Here is a 16,974-nt window from a genome sequence, read left to right as displayed (position 1 = left end):
AACCACCCACTAAGCCATTTTTCCAAGGATCTTGGCAAACAGTTTTACCTTGTACAACTGTGTGTCCAGGTTAATCCTGTGATATATCTATTATATATAGCTATGGTTTCTGATTCAAAGACAATAAGATATTTGAATTAGTTACACAATACAGAATCCTGATGAGGGTTTAAATAAACTTTTTATACAGCTTTATATTTTACCTTTGTTCTATGTCCCCTCTTACTTTATTATCTTTGGCTGCTAAGATTGTCTAACAAACCTAAGAAGATCTCAGCCTTTAGCTTTTACAAAAGTACCAACATCAAAATTAGATCCTGTTCCACACAATCAAAGAGAAATCAGCTCCGATTTAGGCATTGTGTGGCAATAGGAGTCACTCAGTATACCAAGTTCTGTATTGAAATAAGTTGCTTTCTTCTATTAGGCTGTCTCCATGCTAGGAAAAAGGTGTGTTTTTTGAAAACATGTTAACTAACATGTTAAAATCTTATTATAGATGGGAGTTGACCCCCTACAACTAAAACATTAGAATACAAATGGCCTTGTTAGGGTTTTGACATGTTTTTAAAACACGCATCTGTTTTCCTTGTGTTCACACTGGAGCTGAGCAAATAACTCATTTTTCAGTTTGCTGGCAGTTCCAACAAAATAAAAACCAATGTTTCTGATCAAGGTAAACAGAAACTGAAAAGTTTTGCAATTTTCAGCACATTTAAAAATGCCGAGAAATGAAACAATTTTTTAAAAACTTTTTCACTTTTAGTTCAATAGAAGCAAAGGAAATTAAGGGCTAGATTCACAAAACCAATGATGGCGATTGTGACAGCTGCCCTCTTATTATACTCTCTGGTTGAAGAACTTGAACCCCTCACAGGTGAAGGCGAGTGCCCTGACCACCAGACTGTTGGTTATTCTGGGGTGGGTCTCTCAATTTCTTCTGCTGAAATTGATTAATCTTTGGAGCAGGAACTTGAACTTGGCACTCCCTCATCCCAGGTGAGTGCCCTAGCCAATGGGCTATTGGGTATAAGGACAGCACAACCACCAGCCGTTTTGTTAATGGTATCTAAGTTCTTCAGGAGATAAATACCATCCAAAAAAGGCATCTGAAACTATGTGGCAAATTTACCTAAATTTGCAAACAGTTTGTTGATCTAAAACTGCTTGTTTCAGCAAATAAACTTTTCATGCAAAATATTTGGCCCAGCTCTATTGGACACAGTTTTAGTGTAGTTTCAAATTCCACTGTGTCCAGAACAGAGCTGGGAGTAAGAGGAAATCTTTCTTACCAGCCCTTGACTGTACATTTTCTTGCTTTCATGGCTCTAACTCAAACCCTTCAAGTTATTTTAACAAACTCATAGGTTTTCCTTTTTATGTTTTCTTCTAGATATAGGTCCAATGTCACATAAATGGTATGGTTTATAGATGGAATATATTTTGCAGTAATAAAACTGCTTGAAAAGGGATGCAGTAAATATTCATGTTAACAGGGTTCCAGCATAGAGAAGTCTTTAGAAGTAATTTGTGAAAACACGCTGGTAGTGTTACTGTAGCCATGTTGCTCCCAGATATTAGCGAGACAAGACAATATCTTTTCTTGGACCAATTTTTTTCTGTGAAAGAGAAACTTTCAAGCTACACAAAGCTGTTTGTCAGGTCTAGGAAAGGTACTCAGAGTGTTTAACCATGAAAACATGTCAGTCCATAGTCTCGAAATCCAGGGAAAAGGCTGTGCCACACCCCACAGTGTTTTAAGGATAGTGTTAAAATATCAGATCTCATTCTGTCCAGTGAGCTATTTCACAGGAGAAAGTGCCAATGCTAAAAGTGCGACAATACAGAATAGCCGTAGCTGCTCCACAATAAAGGTTGAAAGTTGTTTCTCACTCTAAGCCTGAGGTCCAGCTTCGCCAGGAGAGAGAAATCCCACTGGAAAAATCATTCTCCATATGTTATGCCAAGGTACAATTTTTCCTGAAAGTTTGGGGGGAGTTCAGGAAAACAAATATGAAAATGATAGTGTTTAAAAGTTTTTGACACTTATCTTAAACTGAAACAAATTATGAGCTTAACCTTTGAACAGACAACATGTGACAGACGTTTTATCAGGTTGCTTAGTACACTGGAAGGCACTCAGATACTAGTGATGAGCACATTATAGAAACCTACATAGAATAAAATAGAAGACATCTAATTTCAGATCTAAAAATTGATGCCCTTCATGACTGGCTCTCATTTTGCTGCCTGACATTGGTTAGGCAAGGAGCAAGCAGAGATTTCTGCTTCTCTGCTCAACTCTGTTCATTTCGTTACCACCTCTTCCTCCCAACACTATCACCCCATTTGTCTATTTCATCTACCTCGCATCTCCTATCTGACATGTACATAGTCATCTTTGTTACTTGTCCATTCAACGCCTAGCAGAATGGCATCCTGACCCTTGACTTCGGCCCTAAGCACTTGTGTAATAAACAGAGCCTGAGATTTTCAAAGGGGCCTAAGGGCAGGTCTACACTTAAAACACTGCATCAGCAGAGCTGCACTGATGTAGCACTTTAATGAAGACCCTCTAAGCTGATGGGCGAGAGCTTCTCCTGCTGACATAGCACTGTCTACACCAGCGCTTAGGTTGCTATGACTAAGTCACTCAGGGATATGGATTATTCAGACCCCTGAGCAACAGTTATGCTAAAGTAATTCTGCAGCATAGACCAGGGCTAAGAGAACTAGGCAGCCAAATCCCATTGATTTTCAACAGAAGTTGGGCACAGTCCCTCAGACCCCTTTAAATATCCACGGAATTACTAATTAAATCTTATCTATACTACAGCCACCACCGTTGCTAGCAGTGGAGGAGTTGCAACAATAGGGAGCTACAGATTCTAAGTTCACCAGCGGAGATTCAGCCCAGTTGAATCAACCCAGCATCTGCCACAAGTACTGATTTCACTTTAGAAAAAAAATTCCCCCTTGATATCAGTTTCCTCTTCCTTGACACAGAGAGAAATGTTCACAATTCAAAATGCCATGTTCTGTTTTACAAGCAGCACAAATTAGAAGCCAAAGCAAGAGGACATCCTAATATGGGATTCAACTAGGCAGAGACCCTATGTCTCAGAAAGCAAAACATAATAATGACCTTTTTCCATAGTGCTAACATAACTACTGTCAAAAGGATGTGCACTGGCATGGTTCCAGCATTGGTGTGGTTCCAGGGGAAACCTCACTAGAGGTGCTTTCCCCTGGAACACTGTAGCCTTTGTACCTTGAAACAAACTGAACAAGCGTGCATACACACACACACAGCATTGAGAGTGGGCATTGATGCTAAGAGCGCCTGAGAACAAACACAGGATGGAGAGAGGGCAGTCTCATAATAAAAATGTAGATACAGCATCAGCAATTGGATAAAAAGAAAAAGTACTTTCCTGCATGCATGACACCTGTGAGGCGACACTTTCAAACCTATTGCTTTAAAACACACACACACAAACTGTATGTCATTTCTATTTGTACATAGCAGACCATTGTGCTGAGATGAGCTATCATAAGGCATTTACTACCTCCTCAGTTCTCTGTCTATAAAATGGGGTAATAGCACTTCTCTACTTCACAGGGGTGTTGCAAGGATTAATATATTAATGATTGTGAGGCTCACTCAGATACCATGATAATGGGGGGCATGTAAGCTCTAAGACAGAGATAAATTCCACCTTATTGCACTTCCAGTGTGGCTGCACTTTTTTCTGGCTGCAACTCTGAATGTGTTCCCCATATACATTCAGAGTGGAACGCGACAACTATTAACAGACATTTTAAGAAACCATCTAGTGAGAGAAAATTTTGGTTACAAATTTAATAAAAAGAAAAACTAAGTATATAAAACTATGCAACACAAAAATACTAAAATTAAGTTAAAATAAATATTTCACCATTTAATCATCTGAGCTGAACTACAGTATCAACCTCTGAATCTGTAGAAGTCTGCCAGTTTCATACAAAGGGCAGCATTCTCCAAGATGATCAGTTTTCAACACCTTGAAGTATTCCTCTCAAACTTCTTCATTGTAGGTACTCGGCCCCTCTCGGGACTTGGCCTATATGGGGCAGATGTAATCCATTTATGTAAATGGGTTGATAAGTATAAAGCTGCCTGGAACTTGAAGAGGATCTCAGAGAAACTGTATGAATCATGAAGTCTGAAAAGCACTTTCCCTCAGAGCAAACACTGCCTTCAATTAATCATTCCAGCATGGTATAGAAACTCCGTAGATAATTTACTAGTTTACTTTAAGTAGCTTACCTCTTGGCCGCCATCTGCCACTAAACAGAAATCGATAAATGCACTGTACAATTCACAGGTGAAGCATTGTCCTAACAATCAGGTGCCTCACAATAAGCCAAGCAATACCCAGTGCCATTACCTCGAAGCTAAAGGTTAGAAGTAAAGAGGCATTAGAGTGAGCATACCAAACATGGGACTTTTCTTCCAATATTTAGGATTGTGCAGACTTCATGCTCAGTGCTGCAAACATGTAAGCCTGTGTTTAACTGTACTGATATGATTGGTTTCATCGACTTTGCTGGGATCATTCAGGACTGACATTACACTCACACACTTCATCATTTGCAAGATCAGGTCCATAGTGATTTGGGGGCAAGGAGAAGGAAGAAGGGTTTAAGAGAAGTTATTGGAATTAAATTCCAGGCTTTTTAGTGGCCCCATCTTTTTCTTTGTGCGACTTTCATAGATCACATCTGCTGCAGAGCACGCCTTCGTGTTCTCTGCATGCAATGCACGCAGGAGGGCCATGGCCCTCCAGCCAGGCTCTCTGTAATGTCTGACTCGATGGGTTCTTTCGAGTTCTGACCCTTCTTTCATGGTCCAATTTCCTTCAGTCCAGACTTTCTTCCAAGGCCCAGTTTCAGTGCAGTTTTGCCCATCAGTCGGGGCTCATTGCCCAGAGATGTTCCTCTCCTCTACACCCTACCTTTCTCTTCCAAGCCTCCTCTCCTCACTCACTACCATGTCTCCCAACATGGAGCACTTTTAAATTCCAGCACTTCCTCTTCTTGAGTGCTCTCTCCTCCTGAACCACACCACCGCCCTTGGTGATGGTCAATTACCTTAACCCTTTTAGATGATCCCCATGTCTTAAATTACCAATCATTAATCCTTTATTAGCCCCATTCCAGGCTAACTTCTCCCCATCTCTGGGAGACAGAACAAGGCCCTGTAAAGGGGCCACACCACATGACAGAGACATTTTGCAAAATTTGGATTTCACATGGAAACATGCAAAAAACAAACAAAAAACCCCCCCAACCTTTCCTAATGTCAGACGCTTCCAATTTCAAAAAAAAGAACACTATCAAAAGTGTCACATGATGAGGCTAATTTGTACCACTCAAAGTTGTCATAGTTGCCACTCACATCCTTCTTGTTGAGCAAGGAGCCACGACATTTGAGGTATTTCATGAAGCTGGACTCATTTTCACAAAACTGAGAACAAACATGAAAAAGCGTAGTCATTTTATAAACACGCTGTCCATTTTCCCCACCAGTAATTCCCCAGAATGAATGTGTATACTTTTACACATGCAGGACTGTCTTCTGCTCTGTGTTCCACTCACCAACTAATCACAAAACATTAAAGCTATAAACACCAATTTTTTACAAATCTAAAAAAAGCATGATGTCATCCATCCATCCAAAGACTCTTCTGCCTAACTCCCCACCCCAGGATGTAAGGCCAGATATTTATATGGAAAAAAGGGAGGGGTACTTTTCACATTTATGTAGCATAACCCAGATGTTGGCCAGGCATTTCTTTGGAAGTTAATACAGCTTAAAGCTAGACTGACTCCCCCACCTTTCTCTAAAAAATTAACGATGGAAATAAAAAGAAAATGTGTACAGCCATGGAGGGCCAATTTTCACTATTGGAGCTACACAGACGTAGTGAAATTCATTTAAATGAAGTCCGTCTTCTGTGTCAGCTCTCCACAGAAAGACACCTGTGCAATCTAAAGAAAGGATTCTTCAGGCCGTGTGTTTTAGACACAATGGAGACATTATAATCACATCAAAAGCCACAAACAGGAAATTCAGTTCATTCACATCATACATATAAAAATAAATGCAAAGCTAAGAGAAATAATTATTGGCACTTTGCATAAAGCCATTCTCCCACTATTAAATGCCTCATCAAAAGATCTCACATTTATGTGGTTAGTTTTAAAAGAGTATTTGTATGGAAATTCTGGAAACATTTTGTCAAATCAAAAGCAATGGTATCAAGCTAGATTTCGTGACCCATATCTAAGACTGATGTACTGCAGTCATCATTTATAGTATGCAGCCACATGGGACTGAACAAGCTGAAGCATGGATGCAAGAACAGGATTTGTTTTCCAATATCCATCAAAGAAATTAAAGAGGAGAAAGGCCCATCAGATCATCCAGTCCATCCCCCTGCCAGTCTAGAATTCTTCCATACAGCCTAAATGCTACTGCTTTATCCAGTGTATATTCTAATAGGTTTAAAGCAATCTGTTTTCCACTACTTCCCTTAGAAGGGCTACTCCACAGTGTAATAGAGCTCAGTGTTTGAATCCAACCTATATCTTTGTTGTCTTAATTCCAAATGACACAAAAAACTTTCTAGTTTTAGAGAACCTCATCACGAGTGCGATGATTTGGGGGGATCGGTCTGTACAATTTATGAATCCTATGAAATTACTACTATAAAATTTCTGTATCATAAATGCACCTCTGTATATGTATCCACTATGAGTGGGCAGGGCTGTGTCAATTCTCTGCCAGATCAGAGACCATGGTGGACATTAGAACTCAGCCGCCATCTATTCAAGGTCAAGTACCTTGGAATGATGGGTCTGCTACAGCATGGGAAAAGACACTTTCTCTTCCTGTCTGAAAGGAAGAGGAAGCGGAAGTGGAGACCAGTGGAAAGTTACCAGAACAGGACAAAGGCAGGTGACCAAAGCAAAAGGTTATAAAAGGACCCACTGGACATCTGGGCAAGAGAAGGGGAGTGGACGGACTGGCCAAGGTTAGAGAAAGCAAGATGACCTAGGAAAGTGGATCCATGTTTCAGAAGAGAAGTCATGTGGCTCCAGAGGAGGGATCGTGAATCTCACAGAAGGTCCTATCCTCGGCCTAAAGAACGTTCTGGTGTAGTGAGGAAACTGAAGCAGGGAAACACATGTAAGGTTTATTATTTTTTGTATAGATCTGTGAATTTCTCATGTGATTAAGTAAAGTGCAGCAAAGCGTTGAACTTCTATGCAAACGTTCTGTACCTTGTGGCCCCTTGAAGAGGTAACTCAGAAGGCTCCACACTTTGGGTGGAGTTCTGGGAAAAGGTATGCTTCAGCCAGATGCCACTCAAGACAATCTGCTGCTGTAAGCAAAACTCCAGTGTGCTACCCCCATGGGTGAACCCATATATAGTGGGCTAGGTTGTACGGTACAGTGGCCAGAGCCCTACAGTTCACTGGGCAGGGGGGTGAGGTACAATGTGTGGAACTCTACACAGGGTGAGAAGAGAGCTCTGTGCAGGGGGTGTGGCACTGGTGCTGTGGCTGTTGAAGTGAGTGTGTGCGCTGGTGATGGGGATAGCTCAGAGTAGGCAGTGCTGGTGGTAGCAAGAGAAGGCTGGGCCTCAAGCATTCAAAAATAAATACAGATTTTTTTTCGAATTGTTTCTCCCAGCAATCTGCCACCCTAGGCATCTGTCTAGTTTGCCTATAGGTTAAGCCAGGGTCTGCTCTAGCTATCGGAGAGTCTGAGGGTCAAGCACTCGTTCCAGGGGCTGTGCAGGGAACTACATGGTCTCTGTACCCCAAACGTGCTTAGGGATCCCAAGGTAGAGAAAGCACTTGGGCTCTGTTCAGACTCCAGAAGCTTCAAACTCAAGGGATCCAGCAATGGGTCCTCTCAGCAAACTGGTGACCTGTCAGCAGGGGGAACCCAACCAGATCTGTGATGGTGTCTCAAATCCAAATATTAAGCTATTTTCCAAAGCAATTTAAGATCCCCAGAGCAGACCTTCCTGGTACATTTCCCAAAGATTCTATTTTGCCTCTTCCCCACGTCCATCCCCTTCAAAACATCTCCCTGAGTATACATGTAGGACAGTTATATTGACTGCACAATATTCCCCTCAAAGGGCATACAAAATACATAAACACACAAGTCTGGGCTGACTTTAAAGAATGATTCTTTTGATAGGGTCAGATTTAAACTTGGATAAGGTATTCTTCACTGGCTGTTGTGAACTAATGTTGTATCATTGCTACGTGCTGTTAAAGACATGTCATGTTTCACCCCAAAGGTGGCTGCATTTCAGATATGCAAAATGATTCAAGAAACATGATGAAAGAAGCTATATATAAAGTGTAAGAGAGTAAATGAATATTTAAAACACCTGCATGTTTGATTTCCTTTTTTGATCATATAAGGCAAAGCTGCATGAATAATGTATATTTTATGCTATTTTGCTGAGGAGCTGCAGCCTTAAATCAGGGACCTATTTTGGAAAAAAAAATCTCTAAAAAATGGCATTCCACATTTATTAGGTCTCCATATTAATTTTCTACCTGCCAGAGCTACAGCCACTACCTCAATCTGATCCAACAACCAAGCTGAATTTGGTCTTCCTCAAGCATCAGCAATGGTAATAAATATCCCTCAGAACAAACTATGTCTTCAATTGTACCTGTGCAGCCGCATTAGACATCAGAGAGCATGTAGAGATTGGCCATTATTTTAAAAGACTTTTTCCCAGAGTGGAACTGCAGTTTAATACAAAGAATCTGTTTATATTCATGGGAGAGGATTTGGGTGGACAAGAAATTGGGTGGAACAGGGCAGCTGGCCCATCACATGAAACTGGGCTTAGCTCTCCTGTTCCACACTAGGTGCTCCCAGCTGGGTCAATTAAGAGGATGGAGCAAAATGTAGGCTATACAAGATTAGTTGGGAGTCACAGCAGACTGAGTCAATCAGGAGAGGAGAGCTTCCCAAGACAGACAGTGATTCATGGGAGAAGATTGAAGGCAGGAGAGTAGAAAGAAGGGGTTGCTGGATAGCTCCAGGCCAGAAGGAAGTGGGGAAGCAGTAGAGGGACTTACCACTGATGACTCCATGCTGGAGAGCTGGACCCTGAGGAACAGTGACCGGGCCAGGGGAAGCAAGGGGTATTCCCAGCAGATAGGCTGTGGGAGTTCCCAGTGGGAAGAGCAGGGTTGCACCTCAGAAGGAAGGACTGGAATGGGTTTCCTAGCAGAGTAATGGAAGAGACTAGATAAGGAATCTAGTTGTGACAGAAGACACTGGGGGTATGGTGAGCACAAGAATTAAGTGCACTTGGGTAACATGGAGTATATTTTGAGACTGTTATGGATTCTTTGCACTATGTTTTGTTAATAAGCTGTGTAGGTGGACTATAAGACAAACTTGAATGGAGCTACTGGGGACCCAAGAAAGAATCTGAGGCAAGGGGCCACCTGCATGGCTGCCATGAGTGGGAGCCTGGGAAGAGGTCACAAGTTTACCCTGAGCAATAAGACTAACCAAACCTAGGTTAGCAAAATTGATGCGGTCACTTTTAACTCCTGAAGAGCATGGTCTTCACAAACAATGCTCCAGTTAACAGTGAGGGAGCTAAGATATGTGCAGATTCAGAGTGCTCTATCTGCGTGACAATATTGTTAACCTATCTACTGATAGAAATACAGAAGAGCAACACCATATACTATACCCTTTGCTCTATGGCACTGACATCTTGAAATAGGAATCCTGAAGATACTAGTGCAGAACCAAATCCAGTACACACATACAATTTGCTCCTATGCCAAGGAAATTAGACAAATATGATAATATCCTTGCAACAGCCACAATTCACTTGTCTGAAAAAAAACTAGAGATTGAAGACCAGGTTATGATGTTTGAATTTAGTTTTTGCACACTTTCTCTGCTGTACAAAAATGTGATCCTTGTAATTCTGTATAAATCATGCACGGTCTATGGATCAGATGTGCATGTTGACCATAAAAAACTGATATTAGATTTACACACCTATTTTCCACGCTGTATCTATATATGGTCTCTCTCTCTATATATATATATATACACACACACACACACACACACACACACAGTCTCTATATAGTACTGTATCTGTATACTGTCATTTTCAGTATTGGCCAATTTCTACCCTCCCTTTATTCCCTTATTGGATATTGTCGATGTGGCTAATTTCCTCAGCACCTGCAGCAATGGAGGGCTAATGCCAGTGCAATTTGAGACTGTAACTCATTTAAAGGCCAGAGTGGAAGGTTTTTATTATTATTCAGCTTATGTAAAAATCTATTATAGACAGGATACAAGTAAGAGACATCTTTCAAGTGTGGGCACCAAATTTGAATCAGCCAAATCCCTAAATCTTCCTTTCAATTTAAATTAAAGAATTTCTTAGCTCAATGAAATATTGTTTCTTTCTTGTAATTAAAAGTAGTGATGTTCTTGAAGTGCAAAATAAAATGTTTCCTTTGAGTAACATCTTCCCCATTCCAGGAGAGTCATAATCATCCTTTTATCAGACAAAGACAGATTAGGAGCTGCTGAGAGATTAAAAGGCTAACACTTTCCTTGATATAGTTTTTCTAATCTTTTATGTGAGGTTACCATCACAGGTGGGATTTGGGATATTACTTCACTAAATACATTTTTTTTTTTAGAATCTTGCCCATATTCATTGATCAACTCCATCCCTAACCCCAGAGGGCAGACAGAAGCGTTTTGTTCTGGAACAGGTAAAATAAATCAGTCAGAGGATGAAGAAGCCCATACAACTAAGATTAGGATAGAATTTCACAGCACCCATCCACAGATCCCTTCTGTCCTAAGAAATCAATTGGGAGAGGAGAAAGTTAGGCATGCTGTAGGCCATCATTTACAAAGAATTCAACTGGTATCTTGAGTGGTGGGTGAACTAGTTTCTATTTATTCACACTTCCTAATGTAAACTCCCCTGGCATTTGCCAGCTCTTGGAGTGCCAGACTGAGCCTATTGGGAGTGGGGGGTCCTATCCTAGGGACTACAACTGTAATGGCTACCAGAGTACCCTGACACCACTTCCCATCATGCTTGGAGCCAGGGATGGGGACAGAATGGAGTAGAAACTCTTGCTGAAGCCAATATGCAGATTTTTGCATTGAGTCAACTGGACAAGTAGTTTGATGAGCCAATTTTGAGCCAGGGCTGCTCAGCTTTTTCAGGGTGTGGGGACAGCCTGACTCAGAGACAAGGATATGTCTACACTTAAAATGTTGCTGTAGCACTTCAATGAAGATGCTACTACATCAACAGAAGAGCGTCTTCCCTAATCTGCATCCACAAGATGTAGTAGCTATGTTGACGGGAAAAGCCCTCACATTGATATAGCACTGTCTATACCAGGGCTTATGTCGGTATAACTGTATCATTCAGAACAGTGGAGTTTTCACAGCCCAAGCAACACAGTTTTACTCATGTAAGTTTATAGTATAGACCTAGCCAAAGAAACTTGGTTTAGTTTCAGTTTTGAGCTTGGCGCGTGGGAGCTGTGAGAAAAGCAGAACAACATGATTAACTCCCTCTTTCCACAAAGGGAGTCTTTGACCTGCTGCAGGAAATGGTGCATGGATCAGGCAGTTTCAACCCTGCAGAAAGCAGCAAAGCTCCAACTTGGCACTGACTGGCAAGAGCCAACTGAGGCCTTCCTAGCACTCCTTACCAGGCTCCCCAGTAGGATGCAGGAGAGGACCCTGCCCCACCCAGGGGCAGGAACAAGTAAGGGAACCCTTGTTGTTTAAGTTGCCCATTATTCACAGCTCTGCAGCACTCAGGACTCCAGCCTCTGTGTGCCATCTGCCTGGGAAAGTGCCAAGGAGGGAGCTGGGGTAGGGAAGATTTGAGTGGAACGGGGAATTGCACCCAGCTAGTCTCAGGTTTCCTCCTGCACCCTCGTTCATTGTACGATCTGTTTCCCATCACCCCAGTTGGTCCCCAGCCTTTGTCCATCCACTTCCAGGCTCCTTCCCCTCCCCCAGCTTCTCATTCCATCAAAACCTTCCCTTCCCTCTCTAAACTAGTTCTCAGTTCCTCTCCTCCCTATGCCAGTCTCCTTGCCCTGCCAGTCTCTCCTTCCTCCAATCCCAGTCTCACCAGGCTCCTTGTCCCAATCTACTCCTTTTCCTCCCCCAGGCTCCAAAGTCTGGCTCTTGCCTCCTCTGCATTCAGGCCAGGCAGCTTTCTCCTTCAGGCTGCATGGGCACCAGCAGTGAGGTCCTTGTGAGAACAGAATAGGCAGGCTCCCTGCTCTCTGTTCCACCCTGGCCTAAAGCAGTCCAGAGCAGCAATTATAAGGAAAGTCCAACTTTGCTTCTGTAGGCTTGGGCTGGAGCACACTTACTTGGAGGAGCCAAGGGGGGATTCATGTGAAGTTCTGCCTCACATAATAGCTATGAAGGGATGAAACCTGCTCAGTCACTCTCTGTCAATGCTGCATGAGCAGCCTCGTCAGCATTAGGAGCTGTGAGGCACTGGTGGTTATTTAGGGAGGACGGAATCTTCTCAATGTTTAGCAACTAAAGTCTCAGAAGTCTCTGCTGGGCATATACAAATGGAGATTTTTCAAAGATTTAGAGCTTGTCTACACAACAAAATTAAACCGACTTAAGTTGATGTACAGCCACCACAGCAATTAAAGAGGAGGTTGATGTCCACACTTGCTCCTTCTGTCCATGGTGTATATCCTCACCAGGAGGGCTTCCATTGACTGCAGTAGGGCACTGTGGGACACTGACAGCTGGAGCCCAGCAGCCCTGGGGCTGACAGCCTCAGCTGTCAGCCAGGCATGGGGCTCACAGCCTAGCCCCCTCTCCCCCGCATCCCAGCACTAACAGCCCAAGCCCCCAAACCCACCCCAGTGCTGACAACTCGAGCTGTCAGCTAGGAGAGCCCTGTGCCCAGCTGACTGCTAACGCTTTCAGCACCGGGGCATGGTGGAGGCCCAGCTGTGAGCCCACATCTGTTTGACTGCTCAGGCGGTCACTGCCAGGGTGGTGAGGGGAGGACTCCAGCTATCAGCCCCACTTGGAGTTGACAGCCAATGTAACTAATGCAGCATCTACACCGACACTGCATCACCCTAACTACATTGACCTAAGCGCTGCCCCTCTCATGGAGGTGGAGTTACAATGTCAGTGTAGTGGGCCACTTACTTCAGCAGAAGCAGCATTGTAGCGTACTGACATAATTAGTTGGATGTAAACTGCCTTATGTCTACCTATGTCTAACAGCTGTAGTTTAGACAAGCCTTATAACTCAGTAAAATTTGGGTGGATTTTCACAGAAATGGCAAAAGGCATATCCCTGACACATGGTCACCATGTTGTCAAATTTCAAGGCCTTGCTCCAAAGCTTCTCAAAGAAGAGCCACCCGAATTTTTTTTTAAGTGACAAGACAATTTAGGTCTTCTTAACCTCATTCTCTGAAATAGTTCCATTGTTTTGGCGAAACTTTCAAAAAAAATCAGCCGGAGGCAGACACCCCTTATGGAAAATTTCAGCTCAGTTTAAGTTTAGCAAAATTATAAGCAACTAAAAACAGTCTCATAGTTGAAATCGTCAGGCAACCTTAACAGGAAGTGCTACTAGCACCGCATACATTAATGGATGTTGCTGTAAAGAAAGTATTCTCCCACATGGCTCACACCATCATATAGTATAACAAGATCTGAAACTACTGTGCTGTAAAGCTCAAAAAGAGGGGTCATCTAAGAAGACGACAAACATCTAATTAGCTTGTAAGCTTTTCAGGGCAAGAAGCATCTTTTTATGCATTTGAACAACACCTTCATCACAGAACCTTGATCCAGGCCACAAAATACTATCATAATTCACACAATACACGTACATCAGATTACGCTGATAGATACTAATGATTTCCAAGGCTATGTTGCTTTGTAATAAAGATTTAAAAAAAAAAAAAATCAAGAGGGACATTTTGATATTTGCCTAAGTAATTTAAGTTTGCTATCCTCATAGGATTCTGTCTCCAAGTCATTTTTGGAGAAAAAATTGTCTTTACAACATCCTATATGTTTTAAAGCTGAAGTTGTTTAATCTTTCAATCCAACTAACTTCCTAATTGTAATGTGAACCTAGTCTTCAAAACGTATGGATCGCAAAAGCGTCTCAATTGACAGTGAGTTACCCTACTTAAAATTGGACCTAGTTTTTAATTATGTCATTTTTCTGTGTAGTGGAATACAAATCAACGTGTCCTTGGAGTAGACTAGCATGAAGTAAATATAGCATGGAAAAGAAGGCAAAGCTAGATGTCATCTTTTGTGGCTTTCAATGTTAATGTTACTACACTACAAGGGTAATGTTACTACACTACAAACATGTTTAGTAAAAGGATGTCCTTCACTCCCAAGAATAGCTTCCTATGACACTTGTTAATATTTTATTATAGTGCCTAGAGGCCCCAATAAGGATCAGTGTATTGTGCACATTCAGCACCTAGCACAAACCGAGATGTAGTGCCTGCAAAGAGCTTACGATTTAAATGCACAACACAGAGAGGGGAAACAGGAAGTATAATGACAACATCAAAGAGATTAAGCGGCTTTCCCAAAATCACATAGGAAGCCTGTAGCAGAGCCAGGAATTGAATCCAGATCTTGAGTCCAGCACCATCAGCGTAATACTTTGATGAAGTTAAAGACTCAGTTTAGCTTCTTGCTCCCAAAAATTCAGGAGTCAGAAATCTGCTTTCTTTTCTGTTACCTGACACTTCCAGCCTTCATAATTCCTGGGGGAATCTTATTAAACCCAATAAACAGTTCAATTTTATTTTCATATCAATGTGGGGAGAGAGAGGGCTTTGCATATTAACTTTTACTAAAACATGATATTTTAATGCCATTTAAACCCTTGGTTCATGGTCAAGATAGCATTTAATGCAGAAAAACCCAAATATTAATATATACATTATTTATGCAATGCCAAGACATTGTAAACTCTTCAAGGCAGGGGCCATCTTTTAATTGCGTGTGTGTTCTGTGCCTAGCACAATGGGGCTCTGATCCTCACCTGCGGACTCTTGCTAGCACTTTATAAAAAAAAAACAGCAACAGTGCGCTGGGGTGGCCCCAATGCAAACCATCTAACTGTAAAAATCGAAGGCAGCCATACGGTGAAGAGGCAATGCCAAATTCCACTACTTCAGTTGTTACATTGAGTATCTAAATGAATTTCAATTTAGAGTTAAATATTCAACAAAAGAGCCAAAGAAAACTTCACTGCATTTCTATTGCAGCTCTAACCCAGCCCCTCTGTGCCCTGTAGAACTACTCCATGGACTCTGAGACATGATTGGAATAATCTGGAAAAAAAAATCCTTATACAAAAAGCAAGGAGTTACTTTGATCCCCTCAAAGAAAAGTTGCTTTAGAAGCAGAGGAAAGCTGAGACCCAGATAAACAGAGTGAGAGCAGGTGTGCAGAAGCAGGATAAGCAGGGACAGAACCAAGTGTCACAAGGCAGATCTGATTGGTCTAGGAGCAGGGCTGAGGAGGGTGATAAGGAAGGGGTAGGCAGGAGTTCCACCAGGGAATCCAGGCTAATGTGGCTTTAATAACCTGTAGAATAAGGTGCAGGGCTTACTTTGTCTCTAAAAAACAAGTCTCTTCCAGCATCAGTTTCCATATCATGGTGCAATCTGAAGACATTTACCTAAGCAGGCTAATATGTAAGTGCACCAATACTATAATAGTAGTATTTTGCCCAAGCCTATTTTGGTGATGCACTTACGAGCCAGTCCAGAGAGGATCATACTTCTGCATCTACACTTCCATTATTTTGTCTGTGACTATGATCTTCTTCACAGACCTCTCCGTGTTATTACTCAAGCCTGGGAAATTAACAGATACCTTAAAAACAGAATGATCAAAGATTCACATATACAGCTGAAAGTGATTTCAACAACTGTTGTCCCAAGAGCACTGAATGAGGATCCCCTATCTTATTTCCCCCTAACTACACTCCCTGAAGTAAAATCTCTGCGACAGTGAATTCATGACTAAGCAAAGTAAATTACTTTGCAGAGCATGCAAGTGGGTGTAAATTATACTCATGAGAAACCCGTTGACACAGCCCACTTCAGCACATTGCTCTCAGAAAATGAAACACTCATTTGAAAACACAGACAGGATACTACCAAAGTTATTCTATTACTTGGAAACATTTCCTCCCCACAAAATAAAAACCTGCACTCCTGACATTCAGCAAAGCTTAATAGTACGCAATTTTTATTATAAAGACCCTCTCATCCTCCCTTCCTGAGAGTTATAAAACTAACCTCAATTTGAGTTTCAAAGACCTTTGCTAGGAAAGCATGACTGTAATACAGGGCCATTTATAAAAAGTGATTGCACAAAAATCAGCCATCACTGATGCATGCTAGTGCGTCTGGCTATAGATCAGGAAGGGAGGGGATAAGCCTGCAGAAGGTAGTGGTCTGTTTTGGACACACAAGTTTGTAAGAACTGACTATTATTTCTTCTCTGTAGTTTGATAAAGGCCCTTTTGAGAACTGGGGAACCCATTGTGGCACCATACCTAGAACTTAAAACATTTGGTACAGGGACCCTGTCTATCTAAGCTGTCCTATACAATTTCTTGTATCACTTTCATCCAAGCAGTATCCACCACCTTTCAGTAGTGCATTAAGCAACCTTACTGCCATTGGCCACAGGTGGCTCATTTGCACTCCCCCTTGGGAGACCCGTGTTTACAGCCTAGAGTTTGTTTTGATGGCGTTTCTTGGTTTTCTTAAACAAGACACGCAACATATCAGCAAAATGTTACATATACAAATACAAAACCAGTT

At 41.9% G+C, this 16,974-nt stretch overlaps 1 protein-coding gene across 2 annotated transcripts in view; it reads right to left on the bottom strand.

Moving 5' to 3' along the window:
- Nucleotides 1-16,974, bottom strand: part of ADAMTSL1 (ADAMTS like 1) — a 683,211-nt gene that overhangs the window by 663,554 nt on the left and 2,683 nt on the right. The window lies entirely within an intron of this gene.

Source organism: Dermochelys coriacea, chromosome 5 (genome assembly GCF_009764565.3).
Source record: "Dermochelys coriacea isolate rDerCor1 chromosome 5, rDerCor1.pri.v4, whole genome shotgun sequence".
In the NCBI taxonomy this organism is placed as follows: Eukaryota; Metazoa; Chordata; order Testudines; family Dermochelyidae; genus Dermochelys; species Dermochelys coriacea.
Note: the sequence above shows the minus strand (reverse complement) of the source record. Positions and strands in the feature narration are given on the sequence as shown.